The sequence below is a fragment of the Centropristis striata genome, chromosome 18, assembly GCF_030273125.1.
Source record: "Centropristis striata isolate RG_2023a ecotype Rhode Island chromosome 18, C.striata_1.0, whole genome shotgun sequence".
In the NCBI taxonomy this organism is placed as follows: domain Eukaryota; kingdom Metazoa; phylum Chordata; class Actinopteri; order Perciformes; family Serranidae; genus Centropristis; species Centropristis striata.
In genome coordinates this window covers 24,483,952-24,500,750 of record NC_081534.1, presented here as the reverse complement: position 1 = coordinate 24,500,750, position 16,799 = coordinate 24,483,952, and the positions used below count along the sequence as shown (strand labels likewise).

The following is a 16,799-nucleotide window of genomic DNA, read 5'->3' as shown; positions in this document are numbered from 1 at the left end:
ACGTGCAGGGGGTTCGTAGAAAGATTTCAGGTAACGCTTTTGGGGGGGAAACTACACGAAAAAGTTTATCTAGCAGTTGAGTAATGTGAGTAACGTTACTGTGTGGTGTGTAACGTCTCACATTTTCTAGCTAACATCTAATTTAGTGAACTGGGTCTTAACGAGCCCCTTTTATCAGTTAGCAAAACATCGATTTTCGAGCCACCATTCAGTCAACATGTCATGTCTCCCCATAAGACAAGCCTCAGTTTAAAATTAAAGACAGCGTGGTTCTTAAAGAAACAGGAAACCAAGCAAAAGGACCATCAGATAAAAGGTAATTGCTGTTTGCTTTAGTCCCCTGCGTAACTGCTGTATAATTGGGATGGCTAGCTGCAGTCGCTGTTGTGTGGGTTTCCTTTCCATCTTAACCATCATTTGCACAACCGTAGTGACCACAGAAATCTTGCCTGGTGAAGCAGCTCTTTTTTTCTGAAGCTCTTCGTGCAAAGTCATGATTGTTGCGATGCAGTTTTGTTGTCATGCATTGCTGTTGTTTGCATGGGTTGGACATTTGCAGTAGTGCTTTACCAAATCTCTGTAAGGTGTGGATGCACATTGACATTTTTCAGAGAGGTGCGACCGTTTTTTTTGCAGGGAAAGTTTAGGAATTGTTTCTCTGCAAGCCAGACTTCTAGCTTATTAAAATGTAATTAGTTGTGTATGATCTATTATTGAAGAAAACATTGCACTCCCAGGAACTTGCATGAAATGACACATCAAGTTAAAGCATAATTTCCACCCAGTGCTCTGTCAAAACCAGTCTCATTAATCAAAATGGCCGTCTGTGTAGTCTAGTCTGATTTGAATAGTGATGTAACAGTGCAACATTTAAGTGATGTGCCATGAAGGCTCCCCACATGAAATAGTCTTTGCATGCAACTCAGTAATGCTTTAGGTTATTTAAAAGTCCTGACACCCACTAAAGTTTTCTTATATGCAAGTTTGTTAATCTCTGTGTCTGCACTCTTCTCTGCCCTAATGACGCCCCGAGAAAGATTCTCATTGTAAGTGCCCCCCTGTAGCTGCTCTGTCTTCTGTTATTGCTGCCATCTCAACCTGTGGAGTCTGTCCCCAGGCTACCAGCTTCAGCCTCCCAGGGGACGCACACTCACACACAGAAACACCCTGCCTTCTCCTTTGACAAACCCTAAATGGACACGTCAAAGAGATCTCATCTCTATTCATCGGGTGGCCGGGGTGGGTCAGATTCTCAACCTGAAACACAACAGCGGCATTAGAGATATATATTCTCTCTCTGAGACGGCATTTCAACAGCTTTGTCCGATTTGCTTTAGCGAATGCAGGCTCGGCTGTGTCGAAACCCCCCAAAACTCCCATGTTTTAGCAGTGGAACATGTCATACCATCAGCCCTCCCTTATCAGTGCTGTGAATGCCAAGGCTGAGCAGATCTGGAGGCTGTGTTGCATTTACAATATTAAGTAGGCTATTGAAATTGAGTGTGTAGGTGGAGGCGCGGATGTTCTGCAACACATGTAGCTGCCGAATTAAAGGGGAGGTGGGAGAAAAGAAAAAAGGGAGAGGGAAAAGATGGGCAGCTAAAAGATTATCAAAGGGCTTTTGGGATGCAGCATCTCTTGTGGTGTTCCTGGATTAAGCAGCTGGACTTGGCTACAAACTTTGTCATCGGAAGAGCTTCAGCCCTCTCTAGCGTGAGCACCGTAGTTTCAAATGAAGATTTTCCCAGGGCCTTAGTTGGTGCTTGCAAGCAAAATATTTAGCTTTAAATTTGTATCAGATGCACTGTGATCTGGATGTGGTCACTCTTTCAGAAATCCTCTAATGTGTAGCCTAGGCCTATCTGGAACAGGCAAGGCTTTTGGCAGCGCACAAAGAGAGAAATCTGGCAAGTGCAAAGTCAGAAAAAAGAGGACATTTCAATCTCATAGCTGGCCAGCCTGCACTTTCACTGTCTACATGCCATGCATTGCACTGGCAGGAGCTGAAAATGGGGTCTTACCTGTTTACGATCTCCCACACCTGCCTCACTATTCCCCCCCTCTCTTTGCCCAGATACTTTCTTGCATCTCTGCCTTGTCTTCCCCTTCTGTCTCACTTCTGTCGCTGCTTCTTTACTCTCCACCTCCCACGATTCCCTCCTCCCTTGTCCCATCACTGACAGTTCCTTTTCCTCTCGCCTTGCTTCCTTCCTGTTGTGAAAAGCATGTCAGGACTCTGACATTCTCATCATTTCTGTCCACATCCCTCACCTTATCTATCCTTCTCGCTTTCTCCTATTCCCCCTCCCTCTCCCTGGTCTTCATTTCTCCTCCTCTCTGGGTTTCTATCTCCCTCCCCTTCTTCTCTGTCTCTCCGCATGCTGGAGATTGGAATTTGAGTTCCCTCTGTTTAGGGTCTTCGGGTGGGCTGTCTCTTGAGAAATACCAGAACAAGTAATACTCGTGAACAGTGAACAGATCACACTGCAGGGCAGAATGATTTAATAAAAGCACAAGGCTCTGACAAATCAGGGTTTTTCCAGCATAGAGAATTTAAAGGTGGTATTCTCCCTCAAATATTGTGCTGTTTTCTACCTTGACCTGAACATAATAACACCTCTTTCAAGAGCGTTATGTTAAATGCATCACTGCCAACAGCAAATTACTCCAGGACGGCTCTATGATGCTATGCCAGCTCATTAGCACTAACCATTGTAAGCATAATTCACATTGCAAACAAGACATGGTATGGTCATTAGGTCTATCTAGAGACAAAATATAGGAATAAAAGATCTAAAAATGGAAGGGAGACTCAGAGTACCGCTGTTATGGTAAAATGGTGTCCCACTGAATTAGTGAATTTCCTGTGAACAAATTAGTGGTTGCTTATAGTGACAGCTGATGTTGAAAACAAGAAGATAGAAATGCACACCTTTTTTAGTGTGGCACACACCTGAAAACAAAGAATGGAAAGCTCCAAACTCATAACTCTAATGCATTAATTCAACTTAGAATGTAGAATATACATTTTGGGGGTCTTTCACTTTCATGTGTAAATAAATATTGCATTTAAATAGCTGGTGAATATTTTACTGTGGTTGATGATTGATTGTTGATCATTACAACTCTAATTTCCCCCCCTAAAAAGTTTATCATTTTTGGCTCTACATAAACATCTGACACAGCTATTTGTCTTCAATTACTTCTGACCATTCTATTAGTTCAACAGATGGTTTGGCAAGTCTGGCTATTTTTATTTTAGATCGCAGAATCCAGAAAGTATCTAAATATTTTATCCCTGAAGACTTGAGTACAGCGTTGTTAGAAAGCCTAGGTCTGTGTGCACTGACACATTTGTAGTGCAAGCCAGCATATTGTTTCCACTTAACAAACAGCCCTTGCGGTGTTTTCTCTGATATGTGAAATTGCATATCTCTTTTGATCCATGGTCTTTTGCGGAGGATAAATGGTAACCCTGTTGAGGCTTTCACTCGGCTGTGTCAGGGCCTTTCAGAGCAGCCAGAGAAGGGAAGAGAGGGCACAAGAAGAAGCAGTTAATTTTAGCCGTTCCACCTGAGGCGAGAGGACTTAAAAAGCTAAAATTTCCCTGTATTGGATCCCTTTCTCTTCCTCTGTTTTCTGGCCTCTGTCTGGTGAAATAACTTCTTAATTAGAGCTGCAAGAGTGGATTATAGCACATGAAAGCAGTGTGGATTATAAAAAAAGGGCCAGATTTCAGTTGTGACAGATGAGCAAAAAAAATCTATAAAAACACCATGAAACAATGACTAGGCTGGCTAATCCACGCAGAAGTAAACAGAAGGAACATACTGTACAGATGGAGAGCCCTGAGAGAGAGAAAGAGAGAGAGAGAGTGAACAGCCTGGGTATTATGAAAACAATGCTTAAATACTCTCAGCATTGGCTAACAATCATAATTCTTACAACAGTACAAGCCAGGGTGGACAGTTAACACCAGCTAACACCTAAACCTTTACATAAAGATGGAGAGATGATTCAAACTATATGTGACAATTTAAAAAACATCAACAAAAGCCTGTTAGTGATGCACATATCTTACCTTTTCTGAACTGATAATGATTCTGAGACCTCAAGATGGGGTATCTTTCAGTACAAGTAGGTCTACTGATGATACAAGTAAACTTTACTAGCTCCAAAATGTAATATAGAAGTGGCTAGTATTAAAAAGATAAATACTCCCGCTAGTCTATTAAAGCCTGTTCATGCCAGAACAGCATAGAGAATCCTTTGCTTAAATGCAGCAAGTTGATATAGCTGAACATTTTAACAAAAGAGCAGTTACCTTTCAACTTATTTAATTTTGTGCATAGAATTACGTGTTTATAATCAATCACATTGATTTCACTATTGCTACAGGCAGAACTTCTTATTGAGGATTCGTTCATACTTCTGTTTTTACCCAATTTGCTCTTCTTTGATCCCTTTTATGCCAATGTATTGTGCCAAAATGAACCTGTTTCTGAAATAGGGAAATTAGGGACAGGCAATTTCAACTGATATTGCTGTTGACTGTTCTGGTATTGTGACATCCAATTTTGAGATTGATGTTGTTGATTTAACACATATTCCATCTGACTTTGTGATTCTGCTTCTGGCCAGGGATTTTATGTAGTTCTGACTAGCTTAGCTTTGGGTAAATAGTGATCACATATAATAAATATTGAAATACTGTGTATAAAACAACAGTCGGTTGTCAAAACCTAACCCATAAATGTTACTTTCCTTATCTTTGAGATGCTCAAACATGCTTGAAAAGTGTACGATGTTGTGTTAACTTTGTATTTGCAGAAAACAAAAATAAATGCCTGCATCATTACTGCAGTAAATGTCAACTAAGATATTGTGAAAAGGAGTGAACAACTCTATTTGTTATAAATAGTTTACAGAACTTTGAGATCAGTCACAACGTGGCAACTGTCTGGAAAAGGTGGAACATGTGTTCATTTATTTGCAACAGAAAGGGATTTGTGTGTGAAATGGATAATTTTGTCAGGATGTCTTCCTCTATTTTGACACCATGATGACATCGCAGGAACGCGACTGTGCATGGGAACTGTAAATCTAATCCCTAAACATGTATGGGAGCATTTCCGAAATTCCCACCAACTGCCTTGCCATCTGTTTCCAAGCAGACAGAGCTTTCAGATTTCTGTCTTGCAGGATGACTAAAAGGATGTTGCTACTGTTGGCTGCCTGGGCTGGTATTACTGATGGAAGTGCTTTTCTGACCCTGTTGGATTTGGTAATTGTTGCTGTCTCTCCTGTGCCATTTTGGGAAAATTAGTGTGAGTGTGTGGAGCTGCAACCTGAAATTTATGCAAGCTATTTGTCAGGAAATTACATAGCCATTTCAACACTCCATGCTGCTGTGATGTAATGAAAATGGGAGCAGGTTGTTGTCAAGAAGGAACCAGATTGAATTTCTTATATGACTTGGTGTTATTTGATAACATATAATCAATATAACTTGAGCTTATCTGCCAACCTAGAATTAATTGTAATATCTTACATTCATGATTTTTATGTTTCTGACAGCCCACACTTCATTCACATATCGGTTAAATTCCATTGCAATTTTTGTGATTTAAAGCTTTCAGAGCAGCTTAAGATTTTGTGTCCAGTTTTAAATCCGTCAAATTTTGTTCTTGTGATATATGCGTTGTAAACTAGAGGCAGGGATAGGGATGCACGATATTGGAATTTCTGCAGATATCCGATATGCCCTTATTTTACAGCTCATTTGGCCGATTACAATACCAATATTTTCCGTTTCAGCTCATATGTTGTATTATTTTTTAAGTACATCCTGCATCATGCTCTTTTCTCAATCGGAATCGTTAAAATCCGAGCAATACCTAACCCCTACCATCATTCTAATACAAAAATGATGTTCTGTCCCTTACCAAACATGCTTTAGTAGTGGTCTGACACAAGCAAGCATATAACCACAGCCTCTACATGAAAAACACAACAGGATCCCTTCAGTGTTTTTCCTTATCCACATCCCATCTTTAGGATGTACACAAATGGATGGCAAGTGTGTGGGTATAGTTAAAGGAAAGGGAAAATAGAGCATCAGTCTCCCGCTTGATAGTTGACAGCAACAGTCAGTAAATCCAAATAGCTGAAACCATGGCAACAATGTCAAATAGTCCATGACACTGCAAGCTGAATCCAGGTCTGTGTAAACTGATCGTTAAATTGGTGCCGGGAGCAAAATCTGCAACCAAATAGTCATAAGTTTAACAGCAATGCCCTCCTTTGGGTAAAACTTTAGCCGGATGGTCATTCATTTCTGCTTTGTAAGGAACTGAGTGAAGAATAATGTGAGAGATGAAAGATAATGAAGAATGTTTTGCAATTTTGCAAAGAACATTCTATTAAGAGATTAAAGCACTTTTATAATGTGATAAGTTTTACCTGAGGAGGCTCTGTAATTGGAAGTTTTATCCATTAAAGCCCCGTTCAGACGGGATTAGTTTTTTCACTGAGATGTACTGTGATTTTATTCCTGTCACACACAATTTTTCTCCCCCCATCTCTGTGTTAAGTGGAGCCCTAAATGCCCTCTGCTTTTTGCCATGCTTGTCGGACTTCTTTATGATTAGTGGACCTTCAACTGAAATAATTTAAGGCAAGTCCAGCGAGACGTCTTATTCTTTGCAATATGTTTTTGAGGACATTGAGCTGCTCTATCAGCTCTGCATGCAAACAGAGCTCTGTGGTGTGCAATGAAAGGTTTTTGTAAAGATTTTTGTTAGCATAAACAGAAATCCATTTACGCAAACAAATCAGAAAAGAAACTCTATTTGGAGAGGCAGCACAGCAGGCTCATCCAATGCTCTATTGTAATTTAGCCGCCTTTTTGTATTTCGAATCTTATCTGTGTTTGTGTAAACATATATCAAGACCAATACAGAATACCTACACAGAGTTGGTGTTTATCACAAATCACTTATTATACTTTTGCAATGGCTAAAAGTATGTCCAGAACAATCTAGTTACCAAGAAGCATGACTATTTAAAAAAAAAAAAGTAGACTTTGATTAAGATGTCTGTGATTGATGACTGTAGAATCTATGATACTTGTTATTGTTTTGCAGCTGTGACTTATGATATCTGTCCTTTTTTGGGTCCAGGCTTCTCTCAGTTCTCAGGCTTCGGTGCTATCACGATTCTTGGTCGGTGATTTGATATGTAATGCGATTCTACAGGTATTGCGATTCGATATTGTGATTTATTTCGATTTTTTTAAAACTTTGATTCAACTTATTTCCATGGTCAAGTGTTGACAAACACTTTTAGGGACTGCATGTGAGGCATATTTCCAAAAACAATGAACATCTCATGTCTCACTTTCCAAAATTGAAAAAAATACATAATTGTGATACTAAATTGATTCTCTTTTTTACCCCGTCCCTAATATCTATGTAATCATACAGCATTAGTAAAATTAGACACTTGCAATTCCGTCTGGAGGTTTTACTTTTCAGCCCGTTGATAGTTTGGTTTGGACAATTTTAAGATGTCTAACAGGCTGTTTCTGTAGCTTTTAAAATATGCAATTTCCTTGACAGACTCCTGCTTTTCTGCCGCTGTAGGGAAACCTCTTCTGACGACAGTCACACAAGTAGGCACAGGATTAAAGGAAAACATCCTGGTCATTGTTCATCACTGCTGGATGGAGTCGCCTCTCTGATCTAAAGGAAGCTGCGACTACTTGAAGTTGGGAAAGCTGTCATCTGTTGGCAGTAAGTTTTCTTTTTTGATGAAATGCTGCATGCAGTGTAAAAAAACTATCGGCAAGTTTTGAAGCAGCTGCCCCTTTTATGTGACGAAGACGACGAAGATATAAGGGATGTTGTCCGTGTCATACCACACATTGCAGATCCGCCACAGCGTGAAGAAGTGGTTCTGAGAGAAAAATCTGCCTTTAAAGTTAACAGGCGTTTGAGTTGTTTCCCCGTCCTTGGAATTGATTCATTAAGTGTGCTGTAATTGACAGTCTCTGTGATTTCACTGTCAGTTTGAGTTTTCTTTATTGGCCATAATGCCCCACTGAGCCACAGCAAACCAAACAGATAATCATGTGGCCATGTTGATGTTTCTGGTAATGCAGCTGCCTAGGAGGGGTTATGGTAAGATACTGGAACACACATTTTGTGATGTGGTTTAGTACTCAAGATACTTTAAAATGTCAGTTCTGAAAAGGGGAAGCTGTCAAAATCTTATTATAAGTGGACAGTTTTGAAAAAAGAAAAAGCCCTTCTGCTTTCCTTAAAAACCAGTGCTTATCAACTCTACTGGAGTCTTTATTCACTGTCTGTGTATAATACTAAAAATACAGAAAAATGTCACGATGGATTGCTGGTCTGATCAGGGTTAAGATTTTAAAGGCCCTGAAAACTTGGTTTCTGGGACTTCTCTCCAACATTTAATATTTATGACTAAATAAGCAGCAATCAAAGTTAAAGTTAGGGGGGAAAACATAGTAGTTATTATTTATAAGGAGCTTAACTCAAAAAAACTGATGAAGCTAAGCTGCCTTATTAGGACTGTGTGGATGTGGTTTGATCACTGGATTGACTGGGCTGGCAGCATAATTTTATATTCTATCCTGGTGTGAATTGGGTTTTTAACTTACCACAGCATGCTCTGAATATTTGCAGAGTGCATAGTAAAGGCTCCAGTCTCCTACGACCTTGAACAGAGTAAGCAGCAAATGGATATATATGAATGTTTCTTGCTTGAGCTCAGCTGTGGCTGGCTTGCTAACAGTGTTTCTTGTGCTGGTTGTTGCTGCTTTTCTGTTTTTTTAGGGTTGGTGGTGGTTTGATTTTTGTGTGTATAATGCTTTGGTTGTAATATCTAATTCAGTATGAAGCATATCTACTATTTAGCTAATCACACACTGATACAAAAGTCTTATTGTACAAAAACAGCATGGGATTGGATGAAATAAAAGTTGCATATGATAAACAGTCAAAGACAAATGTGGCATATTTAGTGCATTTGCATTGATGTCATTTCACTAAAAAAAATTGAATAAGGCTCGAGCAGTCACACATTGTGCCAAGGAGAAAAGAGCTCTGGTGGATCCCTGTAATCAAAGTCATCTTGCTTGGGTTTGGGGATTCCAGGAGGTCCAAGCTTGTGCCAGGGGAGGTAAACACATAAATCCATCTTGATGCACTGAGAGCAGCAGCAGCAGCAGCTTTTGGCTGAACCCCTGACAGTCTTCCTGCCTTGCAGATCCATGTACTGACACAAAGCCAGAGATAATGCTGATAGTGGTGAATTCCTCACTGACACTTGTTAGGAGCCGGATATGATGCTCATTTTGTTGCCAATATGTATAAGACTGGATTATATTTTTACCAGCCGTGGCAGTTTTGTCAACTTGTGATTCTGTGTTTGTGTCATCATGGTAGAATGCAGTCCTGGAGACACCTCCTGTACAACCCAGATTCCAAAAAAAGTTGGGACACTGTAGAATGCATAATAAAAACAACATGCAATGATTTGAAAAGTCTTTGACCTACATTCAAATGAATATAGTAGAAAGAGAATATATTTGATGCTCAAAGTGGAGAACTTCTGATTCTAAATTTGATGCATTCTGTTTTTATTTACATTTTTACACAGTGTTGGCATCTGGGTTGTACCACAGAAGTACTTTTGGAGTACTTTAACAGGTGTTAATATGTCTGTGGACAGATTTTATCACTGCAATATCATCACAACTGTGCAGGATGCAATCACAGAACTTGACTTTAAAGATGGGTGTGGTCTGAGCAAAGGCGCAGGAAGTAGGCGGATTGGCAGAAGGGAAGTGGGCATTTGCCCCACTTTATGCCCCTGACCTGATTTGGTGTTGCAGCTGGTATGATCAAATCACATCGACCTGTTTATTTTCATCTTATTTACTTGTTTTGGGATTCATTGTTGTCTATAAAATGTATAACAATGCTGAAAAATGCACTTCACAGTTCAGGCTTCATGTTGCTTGTTGGTTTGACCAGAAGTTAAAACTGAAAGACATTTATTTTATAGCTATATTAACCTTTGAGGAACTTGAAATTGCTAATGTTGACAGCTTTAGCGATAAATCACCTAAACCACTCCTATGGCATTGACAATATCTATGAATTTTCTGTTCATCAACAAATTGATTAATCAGCTAATTGATTAATTGGCTTATTCTATTGATTAAAGTTCCTATTCCACATAAACTAGACTGGAAGATCGGACTGGCTTAAGTGAACTTGCAGACGATTTTCTCTTAAACTAAAAATGAGGTCACAGTGCCCAGGCATATAACATCTGGCTTGCAGGTGGTGGAAGCAGAAACCAAAACAGGAAAGTGGCCTGTCATGATCTGTAGTGCTCACTGCAACCTCTCTGCTCACAGTGCTCATCCAAGAAGGGGAGTGTTTTGGCTTGTAAGGTGATGGCCTTGAGAGTCAGAGTCGAGTTTCCATTCCTGGGTTTAATGGATTTCAGGTTCATGGCTTTGTGAAGACCAAATATTTGGTAAAAATGCATCAGCCTTTCACTAGGTACATCCCATCATGCTTTTAGCTGGGTTGTGCAATGGCATCCAGCAGAATGTGAGAATTCTGTGTGTACACAATGGGGATGACCTCATTGTTTTCAACTTCATCTAAGCTCAACACGCTGAAGAACAATGAAATCTGCGTGCCACACTATCCAAACCTCCCCCTCTTTACACTGCGTATGTGTGCTTCTGCATCCCCATCTCTGAGGTGTGTATTTACCGTCTAGTTTACAGAGGTTCTTAAAATATTTACTCAGGGCTGAACTGGTTAATGATTATTTGGACAAGCAGGATTGGAAGTGTTGGGCTACACACACTGGGGTATATAGCTGCAGAGAAGCCAGCTCCAGTGAGCTTTGTTCCTGGTGTCAGTTAGTGAATGGAGTCCTAACCTCGCTGACCTTCCTGAACTGTTGCTCAGATAGCCTGTAAAGCGAGGGAAAATCTAATTTATGCTTTCATTTCCAATCACAAAGACTCGCTCAGTGAAGATGGCCTGTATTATAGCGTGTTGTGATTTTTGTCTTTTTTATTAGGTTGATGTTGGTGAAAATGCTTTGCTGAAAGAACGAGTTGATTGATCTATTAGTTGATCAATGGTAGGGCTGACAGAATGAGACAAACATTATGTTCCACATTTTGTTTGAACTATTTTAATATTGGTTTTTGAGCATTAAGTCTATAAGAGAGAAAACTAATACAACTGGAGACATAACTACATCTTCAGGCACATTTACTTAAATATAAGCATGTATTTTAAAATATTTACATATTAAATTCAAATACATAGTATTTTTGTCATAGACAGTCCTCACTGACAGCTAACTAACTTATTTTAATAACCAATTAATACAATCAGATAGTTTTTAGACCATAAAAAAGAAATGTAATGGCTCCTTAAATGTGATATTTAGTTTATGATCAACTAAATATACTGAGTTTTGGACTGTTGAATGAACGTGTAATCTTGTTTTTTTTTTTTTTTTTTTTTTAAAGATTATTTTTTTGGCATTTTTGTTGCTTTATTGATAGTGAGAGATTGAAAGGGGGTGATAGAGGGGAAGACATGCGGCAAAGGGAGCTCAGGCCGGATTCGAACCCGGCTCCACCGCAGCACACCGCATACATGGTCAGCGCTCTACCGGTGTGAGCCACCGGGACGCCCCGTAATCTTGTTTTTTGACAAGTCATCATACTTAGTATTGAAAATAATGATTTGCAGCCCATAAAAGTGTTTATAAATTGATATCTAATTCATTTTTTCCCAATGTTCACAAGACCAGACTCCTCTTTATCACATACCACTAGCCTGTCATCCCTCCATCCTGCTGAGAAAAAACCCTCTTGACTCATGGAGCAAGTGATGGTGACCTTGTCTGTCAGCAAACCTCCCTGCTCTCCTCCTCTCACACCTGTTTCCTCTGCATCCCTCCCTATCATCATGAACACAGACTGTTGCTGCCTTGTTACCAAGCCTCTCTAATTGAGCGGGCCTGCTCTACGGCGTTGGAGAGTGCTTTCGATGGTCATCGGAGGCTATTTACCACACAGAGCTTTGATCCATTCCAGTGGCGTTCTGACAACTTCCAGTTAATGCCTCCGCTGGGTCTCTCCAGCTGCGAGGAGGAAGGCTCGATCAGTGGTTTATGGATGTGAGAAGTGTGAGCTTAAGCAAGCTGCTGTTTTTCATTAAGAAACAACTGGCGCATGGGAGGAGAGTTGACTGCCCTAGCGATTCTTTCTAATGCCAGCAAGCCAGTTTGGAAGTAATGTGTCTTCAGCTTGCACCCACAGGGTTGTTTTTAATGAAGAGACCGCCTGAAGACCTTTAACGTCTCATAATGCACTTGGGGAAAATGGCCACGGTTGAGGAGAGGTTGAAATGAAGGGACTCACTTCAGCCTGCCTCTCTTGTGATCTGTATTTTAGTGTCTCATCCCTGACATACTGGTTTGAAAGAAACTGCCTTTTTTTTTGCAGTCAGTGAGTAAGAGGCAAATAAATAACCGTCAGGAGGGTGCTCTTACCTTATGAATTCATATGTATCAGGTTTGGGGTGTGTGCAGGATTATATCACTGATTGTGAGAGGCCAGGTGTAAAGATTTAATGGGATATCAGATGACTTGAATAGCGTGATTGTAGTTGGACATCACAGCCTGTTCCCCGAGATGAAAAGAGTATCTAGAGGGTTGTAGCTCAAAGCAACACTGGGCTCTCATTGCTTCCTGATATGAGATTCAATAAGCTAATGTTGCCAGGCAACGGGTGCAATTCCACTTTTGGCAAGTATTGCTTAGTAACAAAATTTGTTTCCAAGAAGTAAAGGCAGAATCACTGATGGGATCAATGATGGATACAACCCTGGAATGTAATCACCATTTTAGGAATTTTTACCGAAGGGGGTATGTGTCCAACACAAGCTATCTCATGTATTATTCAGTCTAATGAATTATAAAAGCAAAGGTTATGGGAAAAACCATGAAGTCAACAAGCTGCATGACTATGCATGGGCTTCATGCTATTATTTTTTTTTTACTTTCCCAAAGCCGAATCCTCCACAAATATCCCCACAGGTTGTGTCAGAGCTGGAGCACTCTTGTCTCACAATGCACCTCTGCCTGCAAATGGCCAATGGTGCACTAGTGGGAGGAGGAGGGAGTAGGAGGAGAGGGGTAGTGTGAACAGGGCCTGCGGGGGTGGCGCTGCGTTACATAATATCAGATGAACCCAGCTGTGCTGTGTTGTTCAGCCCATGGGTGAAGTGGTGCCAGCGAAGCTGACTGATGAGTCCACCTGCGCTCATCAGAGTGGGTTTGAGATTAGGGTACAGGTCATCGAGCAGATTGACACTGAACAGACTGATCACATGTAGTCCGTGTGGATTGGAGGCAAATTGAAATGAGCAAAACATAGAAATGGCAGCACCAACATCCTCTCTTCCGGCACTGTGTTGCCTTGGTAGCACAGTTGTTGTGTTGTCAGAAACCTTGGAGTGTAATGATAATGCAGGGTTCTAACAACGGTAATTAGAAGCCATTTTTCTTTCTTTCTTTCTTTTTTTTTTTTTTTTTTACAACTTAAGCTTCTTCCTGTAGCGCTCTTTTATCCCTACAGCTACTCTCAATGCACCACAAATAAATATCCTTTCATCATGTGTTGTAGACGAAGGCAGCTTACACTAGTTAGTACTATCTTCTCCCCTCATGTTGGCAATGTGTTACACCGTGATTGTGGACAGGAACTTCTGTGAAACTGAGTTACTGTTAATTTTTTCCCCAGCCACCTGGCGTGTTTCTTTTGGCAGACTCTGCAAGTAGCATAAACCTTGAATAAAGACAGAATAATGCACTGCAGGTGTCTTCCAGGAAGGGGCCTATCACCCTGCAAGCTCTATTAAAACGCCTGTATCAGAGTCACTATCATTAAAAAGCTCATCATGTTGCCCTCCCAGACCTCTGTAACTAAAGGAAGAGGCGTCTGTTTTATTTTGAACTGTGTGTCTGTGATACGGCATCACAGCGAGACACAGAAAAACTCACATTTACCATCAAATAGAAGTTTGTTTTGAACAAACACAGGCTTAAACTCCTCCATACACATCAACCATTAAGGGACTATAATAACCATTGTAGGAAATGTCAGCAGCACTGTCGGCTGTGATCTGTTTTTGTTGTATAGCAATTACGGCTCTGTTATATCCAAAGGAAATGTCCAAACTACAAAAAATATGTGGTTCAGCTTTTGATGTTTGCTGGACATGTTCAGTGGAAAGCTTTGAGTTTATGTATCTATTCCTTGTTTGCCTGTTGAGTTGATGAAAATGCAGTTGGAGGAAAAAGTGACCATTTTCAAGGTTGCCAGGTGATTTTCACATTTCTGTTTTGCATGAAGCAATGCAACAACCTGGAATTTGAGGATACACAGTTTCTTTGAGAGTTCACTCTATTTAAGAGAAAATAAGAGGAACACACAGACAGGCCTGAAGTGATTGATGGACGGATGAAACTGAGTAGAAACACTGTTAAGTGATGCCTGAAAACATATGACAGGAACTTGTCGTCTGTTGGCTTTTCCCCGCCAAACCTCTCCGGACATCAGCCATTTTTGGCACCTTTGACAGGATCTGATGGGAGCATGGTGGAACCTCTGACACTGTAACACAGAAATTTTGCAATACTGTCTTGAAAAAGAGCCATTACGCCGGCTTTGCTTTTTTACACCAAATCAAACAATGCTGGCATAATGCCGCCCCAGTGTGTCATTTTAGATAACATGGTGCCTCGATATGTAACACAACAGCGTGTCTGTGTGTTCCCACCTTTCCTGCTGAACTTTTTACACAGACATCGATTTGGATGTGGTACTACTTCCATGGCCATCTTAACTGTGCAAGAACTCTGTCCTCCAATTCTGTGTATGTAACTAATAACCGAGCAAGATTCCAGCCTTGAACAGACTTTGAGAAAGGGACTAATGTCTGCACCCAAAGCTGTCCCTGCGGCTCTGTTTCAGCTCTCAATTGTGTTGTACACTGAGGGAGTTTGGTTTAAATTGCCACAGAATTATGTAGTGATACATGGATAGCAACAACACTGGGTATAGATGAGGCAGAATTTAGAGATAAGCAGGGGAAGGAAGATAAATAGAAGACAAGTTGAGTTTAGGCATTTTAAAGAGGAAAACAACTTATGAAAAATGAAGACGTTTTATCTGTACAGGGGGAAAATGCAGAGGTTAGAGTAGAATACTAGTAGAGCAGAGGTTTTAGAGTGATGAACGCCAGGGAGGGAAAGGTGGACCTCAAGAAGATCCAGCCCCCGCACTTAATTGTTTTGTTTTGCTAGGAAAAGCCCCAGATGCCTGTAGTCAAGCAACGGCTTGACCCTTTCTTTGGTTGTGAGCTGCGGGGCTGAGGGCACCGCACAGAAAGCTTAGCAGTAGGCCTTTCATTCAAAGGCCTTTTCTCTGTTTTGCCCCTTTGGGAGGCGCAAAGCTTCATATCGGTCAAAGTGTCACAGGGCTTGCTGTCTGCAGCCCTGTTCTCCTCCCATCCCTTATAATATATAGTGATTACCCAGGAACCCCTGCACACTGTTTCTCACGGCCATTAAACATGCACTTGTCAATCTGCCTCCTCGTCTTGTGACCGATGGCCTCACAGCCATTTGCCTCTCAGTTGGTTGAGGCGTAATTTGACACAAGTGCAGGTTTTCTACCTCAGTGGTCTCCAACCATGTTCCTTTGAGAAATGAATCCATGCAAAGTCACATCCTGCAACTTCAATTGAAATGACTACTAATGACTGATTGCTAGCAATGTTACCATACTTCACAAGACAGTTAATTTGTGATACAAATAGCTGTCAATTCAAATCAGGGTGATGAAAAATCAATTTCTATACTTCTTTTTAAAGAAAAGCACATGGCTAATTTATTCTGGACTTCACTTGTTCGACGTCCTGTGTCACTTGTGTCAGTTGCTGTATCAAGGCAAAAACATGGTTGTCACAGCATTTTTAGAGTTTAACTTGTGATGCAGCTCAGTATTGTGTGTCAATTTGTTCTAGTCATAAATCTGTAATAAAAATCAATGAATCAATTTGATGCACCTGACGAAAGTGTGTAAGGGTTGAGAACATTATTATTATATTAGATAATGGTCATTCTCATGCTCGATTATGCCTCATAAGTTGTTGCAGCAATTTCATTTTCTTCTGTCAGATTTTTTCCGCCCTAAAAATAACAAAAAAAAAAAAAGCGTTATTTCGCCACCTTCCCCACAAGATATCATGGCATGGTATCAATAGATTCCCTCAGTGATAACAAGATACAACAAGGTACACTGTACTATCCTGTTGTATGTGTTTTTGCTTTAATAAATTCCTTTAGTTACCTTATACAGAAGAATTTAAAGGCAAAACTACACCACCAATCTATCATTCTGTTTGTCAAGACACGGAAATTTGTTTATGCCTTTATTTACAGTTCACTGCTCTCCCCTGTTAAGTTGATTGGTAACTTAAGATGTCCGCCCTCAGAACTTGTCAGGCATTGTTTCAGGCTTTGTCTGATAATGATGCTACCTGGGACTATGTCTTGTGCTTTGAGATTGTTTAGACTGTCAGCACAATAAAGAGCGGAGTGAGAACAAAACTCTGGGCTAATTACTGTAAGCACTGGGCATGCGTCTTCAGATGTC

The 16,799-nt window shown here is 40.5% G+C and overlaps 1 protein-coding gene across 5 annotated transcripts in view; it reads left to right on the top strand.

Moving 5' to 3' along the window:
• sipa1l1 (signal-induced proliferation-associated 1 like 1) overlaps window positions 1-16,799 on the top strand; it is an 88,903-nt gene that overhangs the window by 363 nt on the left and 71,741 nt on the right. For 2 of the 5 annotated variants that reach the window (XM_059355777.1, XM_059355776.1), the window contains exon 2: window positions 7,644-7,793. The exons of 2 other annotated variants lie outside the window; for them this stretch is intronic. The gene's annotated coding sequence lies outside the window, so the exon portion shown is untranslated. Of the gene's footprint in view, window positions 1-7,619; window positions 7,794-16,799 lie in introns of all 5 variants that reach the window. One more of the 5 variants, XM_059355778.1, reaches the window with a different exon arrangement.